The sequence below is a fragment of the Triticum aestivum genome, chromosome 4A, assembly GCF_018294505.1.
Source record: "Triticum aestivum cultivar Chinese Spring chromosome 4A, IWGSC CS RefSeq v2.1, whole genome shotgun sequence".
NCBI lineage: Eukaryota > Viridiplantae > Streptophyta > Magnoliopsida > Poales > Poaceae > Triticum > Triticum aestivum.
The window spans coordinates 703,606,660-703,626,556 of record NC_057803.1 but is presented as its reverse complement, the minus strand read 5'-3'; positions in this window follow the sequence as shown (position 1 = coordinate 703,626,556).

The following is a 19,897-nucleotide window of genomic DNA, read 5'->3' as shown; positions in this document are numbered from 1 at the left end:
ACGCACGCTTAGTGTTTGCTTTACCTAGAACAAGTATGAAACTAGAAGTACTTTGTAGGTGTTTTTGATAGGTTTGCAAGATAATAAAGAGCACGTAAATATAAACTAGGGGCTGTTTATATAAAGAAGCAATAAAGTAAATATAGTGAGTGTGGAAAAGTGGTGGTAGGAGTTGTGAAATTGTCCCTAAGCAATTGACTACTTTACTAGACCGATAGCAAGTTTTATGTGGGAGAGGCATAAGCTAACATACTTTCTCTTCTTAGATCATATACACTTACGATTGGAACTCTTAGCAAGCATCCACAACTACTAAGGATCATTAAGGTAAAACCCAACCATAGCATTAAAGCATCAAGTGCCCTTTATCCATACGCCACAACCCCCTTACTCGGGTTTATGCTTCAGTCACTCTAGCAACCCACTATAAGCGAATCATGAACGTATTGCAACACCCTACAACGGGAATCCCTTACGCTTGCGCGACACGGGGGCACCATAGGACAGCAACATAACCACAAGCAAATTAAACCAATCATATTAATTCATCAATCACCGATAGGACAACAAAAATCTACTCATACATCATAGGATGGCAACACATCATTGGATAATAATATGAATCACAAAGCACCATGTTCAAGTAGAGGGTACAGCGGGTTGCGGGAGAGTGGACCGCTGTAGATAGAAGGGGGCAGGTGATGGAGATGTTGGTGAAGTTGATGGAGGTGTTGGTGAAGATTGCGGTGATGATGATGGCCCCCGGCGGCGTTCCGGTGCCACCGGAAGCAAGGGAGAGAGAGCCCCCCTTCTTCTTCTTCTTCTTCTTCTTCTTCTTCTTCTTCTTCTTCCATGACCTTCTCCCTAGATGGGAGAAGGGTTTCCCATCTGGTCCTTGGCTCCCATGGCGTGGGAGAGGCGAGAGCCCCTCCGAGATTGGATCTGTCTCTCTGTCTCTCTCTGTTTCTGCGTTCCCAGATTCTGCCCTGGCACCGTTTCTTTTATATCCGGAGATCCGTAACTCCGATTGGATTGAAGCCTTCGCCCAAATATTTTTCCGAAAAATAGCTTTCTTGCGGCCAAAGTAGAGCATCAACCGCCTTACGAGGGCCCCACGAGGGTCAGGGGCGCGCCCACTTAAAGTGGTGGCGTGGGCCACCCTCGTGGCCACCTCAGGCACCGTCTCGTGTTGATTCTTCCTTCCAAAAATCATAAATATTCCAAAATAATTCTCCTTCCGTTTTTATCCTGTTTGGACTCCGTTTGATTTTGGGTTTCTACGAAACGTAAAACATGCAACAAACAGGAACTTGCACTGGGCACTAGATCAATATGTTAGTCTCAAAAAATAGTATAAAAAGTTACCAAAAGTATATGAAAGTTGAATAATATTGGCATGAAACAATAAAAAATTATAGATACGACGGGAATGTATCAGCATCCCCAAGCTCAATTCCTACTCGTCCTCGAGTAGTTAAATGATAAAAAAGATAATTTTTGATGTGGAATGCTACCTAGCATAATCTTGATCATATATCTAATCATGGCATGAATATTAAGATACGAGTGATTCAAAGCAATAGTCTATCATTTGACATAAGAACAATAATACTTCAAGCGTACTAATAAAACAATCATGTCTTTTCAAAACAACATGGCCAAAGAAAGCGTATCCCGACAAAATCATATAGTTTGGCCATGCTTCATTTTCGTCACACAAAATGCCCCCATCATGCACAACCCCAATGACAAATCGAGCAATTGGTTCATACCATTTAACACGCTTCTGCCTTTTCAACCCTCATGCAATACATGAGCGCAAGCCATGGATATAGCACTATACACTACAAAAAGATACACTTCCGTGATGATACGTGTTTGTCAGAGTAGGTCGCGTTTTTTGTCATGCATGTACATCCATAAAAAATTTATGACAGAATCTAGATAGTCATACCTGTACTGTCGTAGAAGTGTTCCATGACATTACCAAAATTATCATCACGGAAGTGTCCACTTCCATGACGATAAATCGCACGTCACAGAAGTGCTTTCGTCAAGGGTGACCAACAAGTGGCATCCACCGTAACAGAACGCCGTTAAGCTATCGGGTCGGGTTTTGGATCCGATAACCCGTTAACAGCCCCGACCAATGGGGATTTTCCATGTGAAAAATCATCATTGGCTGGAGGAAACACGTGTCGGCTCACCGCTGGGACAGATGTCATCCGCTCATTGGACCGAAGGCGCCTATGATACGGCGGCACGTGGCACGACCCAACAGAGGCCAATTCATGTGAAAAGGCCGGCCTGTTTGACTTGGTCAAAAGGTGGCGGGCCGGCCCATGGAAAGCCTGTTCCCAGCCTGTTTGCATATAGCCCATTTACAGCCCCCTTGTTGGGGAACGTAGTAATTTCAAAAAAATTCCTACGCACACGCAAGATCATGGTGATGGCATAGCAACGAGAGGGGAGAGTGTTGTCCACGTACCCTCGTAGACCGTAAGCGGAAGCGTTAGCACAACACGGTTGATGTAGTCGTACGTCTTCACGATCCGACCGATCCAAGCACCGAACGTACGGCACCTCCGAGTTCAGCACACGTTCAGCTCGATGACGATCCCCGGGCTCCGATTCAGCAAAGCTTCGGGGATGAGTTCCGTCAGCACGACGGCGTGGTGACGATGATGATGTTCTACCGGCGCAGGGCTTCGCCTAAACTCCGCGACGATATGACCGAGGTGGAATATGGTGGAGGGGGGCACCGCACACGGCTAAGGAACGATCCGTAGATCAACTTGTGTTGTCCTGGGGTGCCCCCCTGCCCCCGTATATAAAGAAGGGATGGGGGAGGCCGGCCGGCCCTTGTGGGCGCGCCAAGGAGGAGGAGTCCTCCTCCTAGTAGGAGTAGGACTCCCCCTTTCCTACTCCTACTAGGAGGGGAAAGGAAGGGGGAGAGGGGGGAAGGAAAGAGGGGGGCGCCGCCCCCCTCCTAGTCCAATTCAGACCAGAGGGAGAGGGGGCGCGCGGCCCACCCTGGCCGCCCCTCTCTCTTCCCACCAAGGCCCATGTGGCCCATTAACTCTCCGGGGGTTCCGGTAACCCTCCGGCACTCCGGTTTTCTCCGAAATCACCCGGAACACTTCCGGTGTCCGAATATAGTCGTCCAATATATCAATCTTTATGTCTCGACCATTTCGAGACTCCTCGTTATGTCCGTGATCACATCTGGGACTCCGAACAAACTTCGGTACATCAAAACTTATAAACTCATAATAAAACTGTCATCGTAACGTTAAGCGTGCGGACCCTACGGGTTCGAGAACTATGTAGACATGACCTAGAACTATTCTCGGTCAATAACCAATAGCGGAACCTGGATGCCCATATTGGTTCCTACACATTCTACGAAGATCTTTATCGGTCAAACCGCATAACAACATACGTTGTTCCCTTTTGTCATCGGTATGTTACTTGCCCGAGATTTGATTGTCGGTATCCAATACCTAGTTCAATCTCGTTACCGGCAAGTCTCTTTACTCGTTCCATAATGCATCATTCCGTAACCAACTCATTTGGTCACATTGCTTGCAAGGCTTATAAAGATGTGCATTACCGAGAGGGCCCAGAGATACCTCTCCGACAATCGGAGTGACAAAACCTAATCTCGAAATACGCCAACTCAACATGTACCTTCGGAGACACCTTTAGTACTCCTTTATAATCACCCAGTTACGTTGTGACGTTTGGTAGTACCCAAAGTGTTCCTCCGGTAAACGGGAGTTGCATATTTCTCATAGTTACAGGAACATGTATAAGTCATGAAGAAAGGAATAGCAATATACTAAACGATCAAGTGCTATGCTAACGGAATGGGTCATGTCAATCACATCATTCTTCTAATGATGTGATCCCATTAATCAAATGACAACACATGTCTATGGTTAGGAAACATAACCATCTTTGATTAATGAGCTAGTCAAGTAGAGGCATACTAGTGACTATATGTTTGTCTATGTATTCACACATGTATCATGTTTCCGGTTAATACAATTCTAGCATGAATAATAAACACTTATCATGATATGAGGAAATAAATAATAACTTTATTATTGCCTCTAGGGCATATTTCCTTCAGTCTCCCACTTGCACTAGAGTCAATAATCTAGATTACATAGTAATGATTCTAACACCCATGGAGTCTTGGTGCTGATCATGTTTTGCTCGTGAGAGTGGCTTAGTCAACAGGTCTGCAACATTCAGATCCGTATGTATCTTGCAAATCTCTATGTCTCCCACTTGGACTTGGTCCCGAATGGAATTGAAGCGTCTCTTGATGTGCTTCGTCCTCTTGTGAAATCTGGATTCCTTTGCCAAGGCAATTGCACCAGTATTGTCACAGAAGATTTTCATTGGTCCCGATGCACTAGGTATGACACCTAGATTGGAAATGAACTCATTCATCCAGACTCCTTCATTTGCTGCTTCCGAAGCAGCTATGTACTCCGCTTCACATGTAGATCCCGCCACGACGCTTTGTTTAGAACTGCACCAACTTACAGCTCCACCGTTTAATAAAAACACATATCCGGTTTGCGATTTAGAATCATCCGGATCAGTGTCAAAGCTTGCATCGACGTAACCATTTACGACTAGCTCTTTGTCACTTCCATATACGAGAAACATATCCTTAGTCCTTTTCAGGTATTTCAGGATGTTCTTGACCGCTGTCCAGTGATCCATTCCTGGATTACTTTGGTACCTTCCTGCCAAGCTTATTGCTAAGCATACGTCAGGTCTGGTACACAGCATTGCATACATGATAGAGCCTATGGCTGAAGCATAGGGAACATCTTTCATTTTCTCTCTATCTTCTGCTGTGGTCGGGCATTGAGTTTGACTCAACTTCACACCTTGTAGTACAGGCAAGAACCCTTTCTTTGCTTGATCCATTTTGAACTTTTTCAAAATTTTATCAAGGTATGTGCTTTGTGAAAGTCCTATTAAGCATCTTGATCTATCTCTATAGATCTTGATGCCCAATATGTAAGCAGCTTCACCAAGGTCTTCCATTGAAAAACTTTTATTCAAGTATCCCTTTATGCTATCCAGAAATTCTATATCATTTCCAATTAATAATATGCCATCTACATATAATATCAGAAATGCTACAGAGCTCCCACTCACTTTCTTGTAAATACAGGCTTCTCCAAAAGTCTGTATAAAACCATATGCTTTGATCACACTATCAAAGCGTTTATTCCAACTCCGAGATGCTTGCACCAGTCCAAAAATGGAACGCTGGAGCTTGCACACTTTGTTAGCACCTTTTGGATCTACAAAACCTTCTGGCCGCATCATATACAACTCTTCTTCCAGAAATCCATTCAAGAATGCAGTTTTGACATCCATTTGCCAAATTTCATAATTATGAAATGCAACAATAGCTAACATGATTCGGACAGACTTAAGCATCGCTACAGGTGAGAAAGTCTCATCGTAGTCAACTCCTTGAACTTGTCGAAAACCTTTCGCAACAAGTCGAGCTTTATAGACAGTTACATTACCATCAGCGTCAGTCTTCTTCTTAAATATCCATTTATTTTCAATTGCTTGCCGATCATCGGGCAAGTCAACCAAAGTCCATACTTTGTTTTCATACATGGATCCCATCTCAGATTTCATGGCCTCTAGCCATTTTGTGGAATCTGGTCTCATCATCGCTTCCTCATAGTTCGTAGGTTCATCATGGTCAAGCAACATGACTTCCAGAATTGGATTACCGTACCACTCTGGTGCGGATCTTACTCTGGTAGACCTACGAGGTTCAGTAGAAACTTGATCTAAAGTTTCATGATCAATATCATTAGCTTCCTCACTAATTGGTGTAGTTGTCACAGGAACCAGTTCTTGTGATGAACTACTTTCCAATAAGGGAGTAGATACAGTTATCTCATCAAGTTCTACTTTCCTCCCACTCACTTCTTTCGAGAGAAACTCCTTCTCTAGAAAGGATCTGATTTTAGCAACGAAAATCTTGCCCTCAGATTTGTGATAGAAGGTGTACCCAATAGTCTCTTTTGGGTATCCTATGAAGACACATTTCTCCGATTTGGGTTCGAGCTTATCTGGTTGAAGTTTCTTCACATAAGCATCGCAGACCCAAACTTTAAGAAACGACAACTTTGGTTTCTTGCCAAACCACAGTTCATAAGGCGTCGTCTCAACGGATTTTGATGGTGCCCTATTTAACATGAATGCGGCCGTCTCTAAAGCATAACCCCAAAACGATAGCGGTAAATCAGTAAGAGACATCATAGATCGCACCATATCTAGTAAAGTACGATTACAACGTTCGGACACACCATTTCGTTGTGGTGTTCCAGGTGGCGTGAGTTGCGAAACTATTCCGTATTGTTTCAAGTGTAGACCAAACTCGTAACTCAAATATTCTCCTCCACGATCAGATCGTAGAAATTTTATTTTCCTGTTACGATGATTTTCTACTTCACTCTGAAATTCTTTGAACTTTTCAGATGTTTCAGACTTGTGTTTCATCAAGGAGATATACCCATATCTGCTCAAATCATCTGTGAAGGTGAGAAAATAACGATACCCGCCGCGAGCCTCAACATTCATTGGACCACAAACATCAGTATGTATGATTTCCAACAAATCAGTTGCTCGCTCCATAGTTCCGGAGAACGGCGTTTCAGTCATCTTGCCCATGAGGCACGGTTCGCAAGTACCAAGTGATTCATAATCAAGTGATTCCAAAAGCGCATCAGTATGGAGTTTCTTCATGCGCTTTACACCGATATGACCTAAACGGCAGTGCCACAAATAAGTTGCACTATCATTATTAACTCTGCATCTTTTGGTTTCAACACTATGAATATGTGTATCACTACTATCGAGATTCAATAAAAATAGACCACTTTTCAAGGGTGCATGACCATAACAGATATTACTCATATAAATAGAACAACCATTATTCTCTGATTTAAATGAATAACCGTCTCGCATCAAACAAGATCCAGATATAATGTTCATGCTTAACGCTGGCACCAAATAACAATTATTTAGGTCTAAAACTAATCCCGATGGTAGATGTAGAGGTAGCGTGCCGACTGCGATCACATCGACTTTGGAACCATTTCCCATGCGCATCGTCACCTCGTCCTTAGCCAATCTTCGCTTAATCCGTAGTCCCTGTTTCGAGTTGCAAATATTAGCAACAGAACCAGTATCAAATACCCAGGTGCTACTGCGAGCATTAGTAAGGGACACATCAATAACATGTATATCACATATACCTTTGTTCACTTTGCCATCCTTCTTATCCGCCAAATACTTGGGGCAGTTCCACTTCCAATGTCCAGTCTGCTTGCAGTAGAAGCACTCAGTTTCAGGCTTAGGTCCAGACTTGGGTTTCTTCTCTTGAGCGGCAACTTGCTTGTTGTTCTTTTTGAAGTTTCCCTTCTTCTTCCCTTTGCCCTTTTTCTTGAAACTGGTGGTCTTGTTAACCATCAACACTTGATGCTCCTTCTTGATTTCTACCTCCGCGGCTTTTAGCATCGCGAAGAGCTCGGGAATAGTCTTGTTCATCCCTTGCATATTATAGTTCATCATGAAGCTCTTGTAGCTTGGTGGCAGTGATTGAAGAATTCTGTCAATGACACTATCATCAGGAAGATTAACTCCCAGTTGAATCAAGTGATTATTATACCCAGACATTTTGAGTATATGTTCACTGACAGAACTATTCTCTTCCATCTTGCAGCTATAGAACTTATTGGAGACTTCATATCTCTCAATCCGGGTATTTGCTTGAAATATTAACTTCAACTCCTGGAACATCTCATATGCTCCATGACGTTCAAAACGTCGTTGAAGACCCGGTTCTAAGCCGTAAAGCATGGCACACTGAACTATCGAGTAGTCATCAGCTTTGCTCTGCCAGACATTCTTAACGTCGTCAGTTGCATCAGCAGCAGGCCTGGCACCCAGCGGTGCTTCTAGGACGTAACTTTTCTATGCAGCAATGAGGATAATCCTCAGGTTACGGACCCAGTCCGTGTAATTGCTACCATCATCTTTCAACTTTGCTTTCTCAAGGAACGCATTAAAATTCAACGGAACAACAGCACGAGCCATCTATCTACAAACAAACATAGACATGCAAAATACTATCAGGTACTAAGTTCATGATAAATTTAAGTTCAATTAATCATATTACTTAAGAACTCCCACTTAGACAGACATCTCTCTAGTCATCTAAGTGATCACGTGATCCAAATCAACTAAACCATGTCCGATCATCACGTGAGATGGAGTAGTTTTAATGGTGAACATCACTATGTTGATCATATCTACTATATGATTCACGCTCGACCTTTCGGTCTCCGTGTTCCGAGGCCATATCTGTATATGCTAGGCTCGTCAAGTATGACCTGAGTATTCCGCGTGTGCAACTGTTTTGCACCCGTTGTATTTGAACGTAGAGCCTATCACACCCGATCATCACGTGGTGTCTCAGCACGAAGAACTTTCGCAATGGTGCATACTCAGGGAGAACACTTCTTGATTATTAGTGAGAGATCATCTTAAAATTCTACCGTCAATCAAAGCAAGATAAGATGCATAAAGGATAAACATCACATGCAATCAATATAAGTTATATGATATGGCCATCATCATATTGTGCTTGTGATCTCCATCTTCGAAGCACCGTCGTGATCACCATCGTCACCGGCGCGACACCTTGATCTCCATCGTAGCATCGTTGTCATTACGCCATCTATTGCTTCTACGACTATCGCTACCGCTTAGAGATAAAGTAAAGCAATTACAGGGCGTTTGCATTTCATACAATAAAGCGACAACCATATGGCTCCTGCGAGTTGCCGATAACTTCGGTTACAAAACATGATTATCTCATACAATATAATATAGCATCACGTCTTGACCATATCACATCACAACATGCCCTGCAAAAACAAGTTAGACGTCCTCTACTTTGTTGTTGCAAAGTTTACGTGGCTGCTACGGGCTTTAGCAAGAACCGTTCTTACCTACGCATAAAAACCACAACGATAGTTCGTCAAGTTGGTGCTGTTTTAACCTTCACAAGGACCGGGCGTAGCCACACTCGATTCAGCTAAAGTGAGAGAGATAGACACCCGCCAGCCACCTTTAAGCACGAGTGCTCGTAACGGTGAAACCAGTCTCGCGTAAGCGTACGCGTAATGTCGGTCCGGGCCGCTTCATCTCACAATACCGCCGAACCAAAGTATTGTTGGAAATATGCCCTAGAGGCAATAATAAAAGTATTATTATATTTCATTGTTCATGATAATTGTCTTTTATTCATGCTATAACTGTATTATCCGGAAATCGTAATACACGTGTGAATACTTAGACCACACTATGTCCCTGGTAAGCCTCTAGTTGACCAGCTCGTTGTGATCAACAGATAGTCATGGTTTCCTGACTATGGACATTGGATGTCGTTGATAACGGGATCACATCATTAGGAGAATGATGTGATGGACAAGACCCAATCCTAAGCATAGCATAAAAGATCGTGTAGTTCGTTTTGCTAAGAGCTTTGCAAGTGTCAAGTATCTCTTCCTTCGACCATGAGATCGTGTAACTCCCGGATACCGTAAGAGTGCCTTGGGTATACCAAACGTCACAACGTAACTGGGTGACTATAAAGGTGCATTACAGGTATCTCCGAAAGTAGCTGTTGGGTTGACACGGATCGAGACTGGGATTTGTCACTCCGTATGACGGAGAGGTATCTCTGGGCCCACTCGGTAATGCATCATCATAATGAGCTCAATGTGACCAAGGTGTTGGACACGGGATCATGCATTACGGTACGAGTAAAGTGACTTGCCGGTAACGAGACTGAACAAGGTATTGGGATACCGACGATCGAGTCTCGGGCAAGTAACGTACCGATTGACAAAGGGAATTGCATACAGGGTTTGATCGAATCCTCGACATAGTGGTTCATCCGATGACAACATCGAGGAGCATGTGGGAGCCATCATGGGTATCCAGATCCTGCTGATGGTTATTGACTGAGAGCGTCTCGGTCATGTCTGCATGTCTCCCGAACCCGTAGGGTCTACACACTTAAGGTTCAGTTACGCTAGGGTTATAGGGATATGTATATGCAGTAACCCGAATGTTGTTCGGAGTCCCGGATGAGATCCCGGACGTCACGAGGAGTTCCGGAATGGTCCGGAGGTAAAGATTTATATATGGGAAGTCCTGTTTCGGGCATCGGGACAAGTTTCGGGGTTATCGGTATTGTACCGGGACCACCGGAAGGGTCCCGGGGGTCCACCGGGTGGGTCCACCTGTCCCGGGGGGCCACATGGGTTGTAAGGGGGTGCGCCTTGGCCTAATGGGCCAAGGGCACCAGCCCCACATAGGCCCATGCGCCTAGGGTTCAAGGGGGCAAGAGTCCTAGGAGGGTAAGGCACCTCCTAGGTGCCTTGGGGGGAGGGAAAACCCCCCTTGGCCGCCGCACCCCCTAGGAGATTGGATCTCCTAGGGCCGGCCACCCCCCCTTGGCACCCCTATATATAGTGGGGGAGAGGAGGGACTTCATACCTGAACGCCCTGGCCTTTGGTTGCCTCCTTCTCCCTCCCCAACACCTCCTCCACCTCCATAGTTCTTAGCGAAGCTCTGCCGGAGTACTGCAACTCCATCAACACCACGCCGTCGTGCTGCTGCTGGTGCCATCTCCCTCAACCTCTCCTCCCTTCCTTGCTGGATCAAGAAGGAGGAGACGTGGCTGTTCCGTACGTGTGTTGAACGCGGAGGTGCCGTCCGTTTGGCGCTGGTCATCGGTGATTTGGATCACGTCGAGTACGACTACATCATCACCTTGCAAGCTTCCGCACGCGATCTACAAGTGGTATGTAGATGCAAACTCTCTCCCTAGACTCGTTGCTTAGATGAACTCATAGATGGATCTTGGTGAAACCGTAGGAAAAATTTTAATTTTCTGCAACGTTCCCCAACAGTGGCATCATGAGCTAGGTCTATGCGTAGTTCTCTTTGCACGAGTAGAACACAACTTTGTTGTGGGCGTGGATTTTGTCATCTTACTTGCCTCTACTAGTCTTTTCTTGCTCAACGGTATTGCGGGATGAAGCGGCCCGGACCAACCTTACACGTACTCTTACGTGAGACCGGTTCCACCGACTGACAGGCACAAGTTGCATAAGGTGGCTGGCGGGTGTCTGTCTCTCCCACCTTAGTTGGAGCGGAATCGATGAACAGGGCCCTTATGAAGGGTAAATAGAAGTTGACAAAATCACGTTGTGGTGATTCGTAGGTAAGAAAACGATCTTGGTAGAACCCAATTGCAGCCACGTAAAAGATGCAACAACAATTAGAGGACGTCTAACTTGTTTTTGCAGCGATTGATCATGTGATGTGATATGGCCAAAAGTTGTGATGAATGATGAATTGTGATGTATGAGATCATGTTCTTTGTAATAGGATTCACGACTTGCATGTCGATGAGTATGACAACCGGCAGGAGCCATAGGAGTTGTCATTATTTTTTGTATGACCTGCGTGCCATTGAGTAACGCCATGTAAACTACTTTACTTTATTGCTAAACGTTAGTCATAGAAGTAGAAGTAGTCATTGGCGTGACAACTTCATGAAGACACGATGATGGAGATCATGATGATGGAGATCATGGTGTCAAGCCGGTGACAAGATGATCATGGAGCCCCGAAGATGAAGATCAATGGAGCTATATGATATTGGCCATATCATGTCACAACTATATAATTGCATGTGATGTTTATTATGTATTATGCATCTTGTTTACTTAGGACGATGGTAGTAAATAAGATGATCCCTTATAAAATTTCAAGAAGTGTTCTCCCCTAACTGTGCACCGTTGCTACAGTTCGTCGTTTCTAAGCACCACGTGATGATCGGGTGTGATGGATCCTTACGTTCACATACAACGGGTGTAAGACAGTTTTACACAGCAAAAACACTTAGGGTTAACTTGACGAGCCTAGCATGTGCAGACATGGCCTCGGAACACGGAGACCGAAAGGTCGAACACGAATCGTATAGAAGATACGATCAACATGTAAATGTTCACCGACGATGACTAGTCCGTCTCACGTGATGATCGGACACGGGCTAGTCGACTCGGATCGTGTAACACCTTTATTATCATGATTTGATTAGAACTTTATTATCATGAACTTAGTCTAAAACCTTTGCAAATATGTCTTGTAGATCAATGGCCAACGCTAATGTCAACATGAACTTCAACGCGTTCCTAGAGAAAACCAAGCTGAAAGATGATGGCAGCAACTATACGGACTGGGTCCAGAACCTGAGGATCATCCTCATAGCTGCCAGGAAACAATATGTCCTAGAAGGACCGCTAGGTGACGCTCCCGTCCCAGAGAACCAAGACATTATGAATGCTTGGCAAACTCGCGCTGATGATTACTCCCTCGTTCAGTGCGGCATGCTTTACAGCTTAGAACCGGGGCTCCAAAAGCGTTTTGAGCATCACGGAGCATATGAGATGTTCGAAGAGCTGAAACTAGTTTTCCAAGCTCATGCCCGGGTCGAGAGATATGATGTCTCCGACAAGTTCTACAGTTGTAAGATGGAGGAGAACAGTTCTGTCAGTGAGCACATCCTAAAGATGTCTGGGTTGCACAACCGTATGACCCAGCTGAACATTAACCTCCCAGATGAGGCGGTCATTGACAGAATCCTCCAGTCGCTCCCACCAAGCTACAAGAGCTTTGTGATGAACTACAACATGCAGGGAATGGAAAAGACCATTCCTGAAGTGTTCTCGATGCTGAAGTCAGCAGAGGCTGAAATAAAGAAAGAACATCAAGTGTTGATGGTCAATAAGACCACTAAGTTCAAGAAGGGCAAGGGTAAGAAGAACTTCAAGAAGGACGGCAAAGATGTTGCCGCGCCTGGTAAGCCAGTTACCGGGAAGAAGTCAAAGAATGGACCCAAGCCTGAGACTGAGTGCTTTTATTGCAAGGGGAAGGGTCACTGGAAGCGGAACTGCCCCAAATACTTAGCGGATAAGAAGGCCGGCAACACCAAAGGTATATTTGATATACATGTGATTGATGTGTACCTTACCAGTAATCGTAGTAACTCCTGGGTATTTGATACCGGTGCCGTTGCTCATATTTGTAACTCACAGCAGGAGCTGCGGAATAAACGAAGACTGGCAAAGGACGAGGTGACGATGCGCGTCGGGAATGGTTCCAAAGTCGATGTGATCGCCGTCGGCACGCTGCCTCTACATTTACCTACGGGATTAGTTTTGAACCTCAATAATTGTTATTTAGTGCCAAGTTTGAGCATGAACATTGTATCTGGATCTCGTTTAATACGAGATGGCTACTCATTTAAGTCTGAGAATAATGGTTGTTCGATTTATATGAGAGATATGTTTTATGGTCATGCTCCGATGGTCAATGGTTTATTCTTAATGAATCTCGAGCGTAATATTACACATGTTCATAGTGTAGATGCCAAAAGATTTAAAGTTGATAACGATAGTCCCACATACTTGTGGCACTGCCGCCTTGGTCACATTGGTGTCAAGCGCATGAAGAAGCTCCATGCCGATGGACTTTTAGAGTCTCTTGATTATGAATCGTTTGACACGTGCGAACCATGCCTCTTGGGCAAAATGACCAAGACTCCGTTCTCCGGAACAATGGAACGAGCAACCAACTTGTTGGAAATCATACATACCGATGTGTGCGGTCCAATGAGCGTTGAGGCTCGCGGAGGATATCGTTATGTTCTCACTCTCACAGATGACTTGAGTAGATATGGGTATGTCTACTTAATGAAACACAAGTCTGAGACCTTTGAAAAGTTCAAGGAATTTCAAAATGAGGTGGAGAATCAACGTGACCGAAAGATAAAATTCTTACGATCAGATCGTGGAGGAGAATACTTAAGTCACGAATTTGGTACACACTTAAAGAAATGTGGAATCGTTTCACAGCTCACGCCGCCTGGAACACCTCAGCGAAACGGTGTGTCCGAACGTCGTAATCGCACTCTATTGGATATGGTGCGGTCTATGATGTCTCTTACCGATTTACCGCTATCATTTTGGGGATACGCTCTAGAGACAGCTACATTCACTTTAAATAGGGCACCGTCTAAATCCGTTGAGACGACACCGTATGAATTATGGCTTGGAAAGAAACCTAAAGTTTGGGGATGCGATGCTTATGTCAAGAAACTTCAACCTGAAAAGCTCGAACCCAAGTCGGAAAAATGCGTATTCATAGGATACCCTAAGGAAACTGTAGGGTATACCTTCTACTTAAGATCCGAAGGCAAGATCTTTGTAGCCAAGAACGGATGCTTTCTGGAAAAAGAGTTTCTCTCGAAAGAAGTAAGTGGGAGGAAAGTAGAACTCGATGAAGTACTACCTCTTGAGCGGGATAGTGACGCAGCACAGGAAACCGTTCCTGTGATGCCCACACCAACTGAAGAGGAAAACCAAGATAATGATCAAGGTACTTCGGATCAAGTTACTGCTGAACTTCGTAGGTCCACAAGGACACGTTCCGCACCAGAGTGGTACGGCAACCCTGTCCTGGAAATCATGTTGTTAGACAACAATGAACCTTCGAACTATGAAGAAGCAATGGCGGGCCCAGATTCCAACAAATGGCTTGAAGCCATGAAATCCGAGATAGAATCCATGTATGAAAACAAAGTATGGACTTTGACAGACTTGCCCGATGATCGGCGAGCGATAGAAAACAAATGGATCTTTAAGAAGAAGACGGACGCGGATGGTAATGTTACCATCTATAAAGCTCGACTTGTCGCTAAGGGTTATCGACAGGTTCAAGGGATTGACTACGACGAGACATTCTCTCCCGTAGCGAAGCTGAAGTCCGTCCGAATCATGTTAGCAATTGCCGCATACTATGATTATGAGATATGGCAGATGGACGTCAAAACAGCATTCCTTAACGGGCATCTTAAGGAAGAACTGTATATGATGCAGCCGGAAGGTTTTGTCGATCCTCGAAACGCTAACAAAGTATGCAAGCTCCAGCGATCCATTTATGGACTGGTGCAAGCATCTCGGAGTTGGAACATTCGCTTTGATGAGATGATCAAAGCGTTTGGGTTTATGCAGACTTATGGAGAAGCCTGCGTTTACAAGAAAGTGAGTGGGAGCTCTGTAGCATTTCTCATATTATATGTGGATGACATACTCCTGATGGGAAATAATATAGAATTTCTGGACAGCATTAAGGCCTACTTGAATAAGTGTTTTTCAATGAAGGACCTTGGAGAAGCTGCTTATATATTAGGCATCAAGATCTATAGAGATAGATCAAGACGCCTCATAGGTCTTTCACAAAGCACATACCTTGATAAGATTTTGAAGAGATTCAGAATGGATCAGTCCAAGAAGGGGTTCTTGCCTATGTTACAAGGTATGAGACTGAGCACAGCTCAGTCACCGACCATGGCAAAAGATAAAGAAGAGATGAGTGTCATCCCCTATGCTTCAGCCATAGGATCTATTATGTATGCCATGCTGTGTACCAGACCCGATGTAAACCTTGCCGTAAGTTTGGTAGCAAGATACCAAAGTAATCCCGGCAAGGAACACTGGACAGCGGTCAAGAATATCCTGAAGTACCTAAAAAGGACAAAGGACATGTTTCTCGTTTATGGAGGAGACGAAGAGCTCGTCGTAAAGGGTTACATCGACGCTAGCTTCGACTCAGATCTGGATGACTCTAAGTCACAAACCGGATACGTGTATATGTTGAATGGTGGAGCAGTAAGCTGGTGCAGCTGCAAGCAGAGCGTCGTGGCGGGATCTACGTGTGAAGCGGAGTACATGGCAGCCTCGGAGGCAGCACATGAAGCGATTTGGGTGAAGGAGTTCATCACCGACCTAGGAGTCATACCCAATGCGTCGGGGCCGATCAAACTCTTTTGTGACAACACTGGAGCTATTGCCCTCGCAAAGGAGCCCAGGTTTCACAAGAAGACCAGGCACATCAAGCGTCGTTTCAACTCCATCCGTGAAAATGTTCAAGATGGAGACATAGAGATTTGCAAAGTGCACACGGATCTGAATGTCGCAGATCCGCTGACTAAACCTCTCTCGCGTGCAAAACATGATCAACACCAGAACTCTATGGGTGTTCGATTCATCACAATGTAACTAGATTAGTGACTCTAGTGCAAGTGGGAGACTGTTGGAAATATGCCCTAGAGGCAATAATAAAAGTATTATTATATTTCATTGTTCATGATAATTGTCTTTTATTCATGCTATAACTGTATTATCCGGAAATCGTAATACACGTGTGAATACTTAGACCACACTATGTCCCTGGTAAGCCTCTAGTTGACCAGCTCGTTGTGATCAACAAATAGTCATGGTTTCCTGACTATGGACATTGGATGTCGTTGATAACGGGATCACATCATTAGGAGAATGATGTGATGGACAAGACCCAATCCTAAGCATAGCATAAAAGATCGTGTAGTTCGTTTTGCTAAGAGCTTTGCAAGTGTCAAGTATCTCTTCCTTCGACCATGAGATCGTGTAACTCCCGGATACCGTAAGAGTGCCTTGGGTATACCAAACGTCACAATGTAACTGGGTGACTATAAAGGTGCATTACAGGTATCTCCGAAAGTAGCTGTTGGGTTGACACGGATCGAGACTGGGATTTGTCACTCCGTATGACGGAGAGGTATCTCTGGGCCCACTCGGTAATGCATCATCATAATGAGCTCAATGTGACCAAGGTGTTGGACACGGGATCATGCATTACGGTACGAGTAAAGTGACTTGCCAGTAACGAGACTGAACAAGGTATTGGGATACCGACGATCGAGTCTCGGGCAAGTAACGTACCGATTGACAAAGGGAATTGCATACAGGGTTTGATCGAATCCTCGACATAGTGGTTCATCCGATGACAACATCGAGGAGCATGTGGGAGCCATCATGGGTATCCAAATCCCGCTGATGGTTATTGACTGAGAGCGTCTCGGTCATGTGTGCATGTCTCCCGAACCCGTAGGGTCTACACACTTAAGGTTCAGTTACGCTAGGGTTATAGGGATATGTATATGCAGTAACCCGAATGTTGTTCGGAGTCCCGGATGAGATCCCGGACGTCACGAGGAGTTCCGGAATGGTCCGAAGGTAAAGATTTATATATGGGAAGTCCTGTTTCGGGCATCGGGACAAGTTTCGGGGTTATCGGTATTGTACCGGGACCATCGGAAGGGTCCCGGGGGTCCACCGGGTGGGTCCACCTGTCCCGGGGGGCCACATGGGCTGTAAGGGGGTGCGCCTTGGCCTAATGGGCCAAGGGCACCAGCCCCACATAGGCCCATGCGCCTAGGGTTCAAGGGGGCAAGAGTCCTAGGAGGGTAAGGCACCTCCTAGGTGCCTTGGGGGGAGGGAAAACCCCCCTTGGCCGCCGCACCCCCTAGGAGATTGGATCTCCTAGGGCCGGCCACCCCCCCTTGGCACCCCTATATATAGTGGGGGAGAGGAGGGACTTCATACCTGAACGCCCTGGCCTTTGGTTGCCTCCTTCTCCCTCCCCAACACCTCCTCCACCTCCATAGTGCTTAGCGAAGCTCTGCCGGAGTACTGCAACTCCATCAACACCACGCCGTCGTGCTGTTGCTGGTGCCATCTCCCTCAACCTCTCCTCCCTTCCTTGCTGGATCAAGAAGGAGGAGACGTGGCTGTTCCGTACGTGTGTTGAACGCGGAGGTGCCGTCCGTTTGGCGCTGGTCATCGGTGATTTGGATCACGTCGAGTACGACTACATCATCACCTTGCAAGCTTCCGCACGCGATCTACAAGTGGTATGTAGATGCAAACTCTCTCCCTAGACTCGTTGCTTAGATGAACTCATAGATGGATCTTGGTGAAACCGTAGGAAATTTTTTAATTTTCTGCAACGTTCCCCAACAAGTATGACATGCTGGTAAGTAGTATGACTTGTATCACCCACAACTCACTTGTGTTCTACTCGTGCATATAACATCAACGTATAAAACCTAGGCTCTGATACCACTATTGGGGAACGTAGTAATTTCAAAAAATTTCCTACGCACACGCAAGATCATGGTGATGGCATAGCAACGAGAGGGGAGAGTGTTGTCCACGTACCCTCGTAGACCGTAAGCAGAAGCGTTAGCACAATGCGGTTGATGTAGGCGTACATCTTCACGATCCGACCGATCCAAGCACCGAACGTACGACACCTCCGAGTTCAGCACATGTTCAGCTCGATGACGATCCCCAGGCTCCGATCCAGCAAAGCTTCGGGGATGAGTTCCGTCAGCACGACGGCGTGGTGACGATGATGATGTTCTACCGGCGCAGGGCTTTGCCTAAACTCCGCGACAATATGAACGAGGTGGAATATGGTGGAGGGGGGCACCGCACACGGCTAAGGAATGATCCGTAGATCAACTTGTGTTGTCCTGGGGTGCCCCCTGCCCCCGTATATAAAGGAGGGATGGGGGAGGCCGGCCGGCCCTTGTGGGCGCGCCAAGGAGGAGGAGTCCTCCTCCTAGTAGGAGTAGGACTCCCCCTTTCCTACTCCTACTAGGAGGGGAAAGGAAGGGGGAGAGGGGGGAAGGAAAGAGGGGGGCGCCGCCCCCCCTCCTAGTCCAATTAGGACCAGAGGGAGAGGGGGCGCGCGGCCCACCCTGGCCGCCCCTCTCTCTTCCCACCAAGGCCCATGTGGCCCATTAACTCTCCGGGGGGTTCTGGTAACCCTCCGGTACTTCGGTTTTCTCCGAAATCACCCGGAACACTTCCGGTGTCCAAATATAGTCGTCCAATATATCAATCTTTATGTCTCGACCATTTCGAGACTCCTCGTTACGTCCGTGATCACATCTGGGACTCCGAACAAACTTCGGTACATCAAAACTTATAAACTCATAATAAAACTGTCATCGTAATGTTAAGCGTGCGGACCCTACGGGTTCGAGAACTATGTAGACATGACCTAGAACTATTCTCAGTCAATAAGCAATAGGAACCTAGATGCCCATATTGGTTCCTACATATTCTACGAAGATCTTTATCGGTCAAACCGCATAACAACATACGTTGTTCCCTTTGTCATCGGTATGTTACTTGCCCGAGATTTGATCGTCGGTATCCAATACCTAGTTCAATCTCGTTACCGGCAAGTCTCTTTACTCGTTCCGTAATGCATCATTCCGTAACCAACTCATTTGGTCACATTGCTTGCAAGGCTTATTAAGATGTGCATTACCGAGAGGGCCCAGAGATACCTCTCCGACAATCGGAGTGACAAAACCTAATATCGAAATACGCCAACTCAACATGTACCTTCGGAGACACCTGTAGTACTCCTTTATAATCACCCAGTTATGTTGTGATGTTTGGTAGTACCCAAAGTGTTCCTCCGGTAAACGGGAGTTGCATATTTCTCATAGTTACAGGAACATGTATAAGTCATGAAGAAAGCAATAGCAATATATTAAATGATCAAGTGCTATGCTAACGGAATGGGTCATGTCAATCACATCATTCTTCTAATGATGTGATCCCATTAATCAAATGACAACACATGTCTATGGTTAGGAAACGTAACCATCTTTGATTAATGAGCTAGTCAAGTAGAGGCATACTAGTGACTATATGTTTGTCTATGTATTCACACATGTATCATGTTTCTGGTTAATACAATTCTAGCATGAATAATAAACACTTATCATGATATGAGGAAATAAATAATAACTTTATTATTGCCTCTAGGGCATATTTCCTTCACCCCTAACCCAGG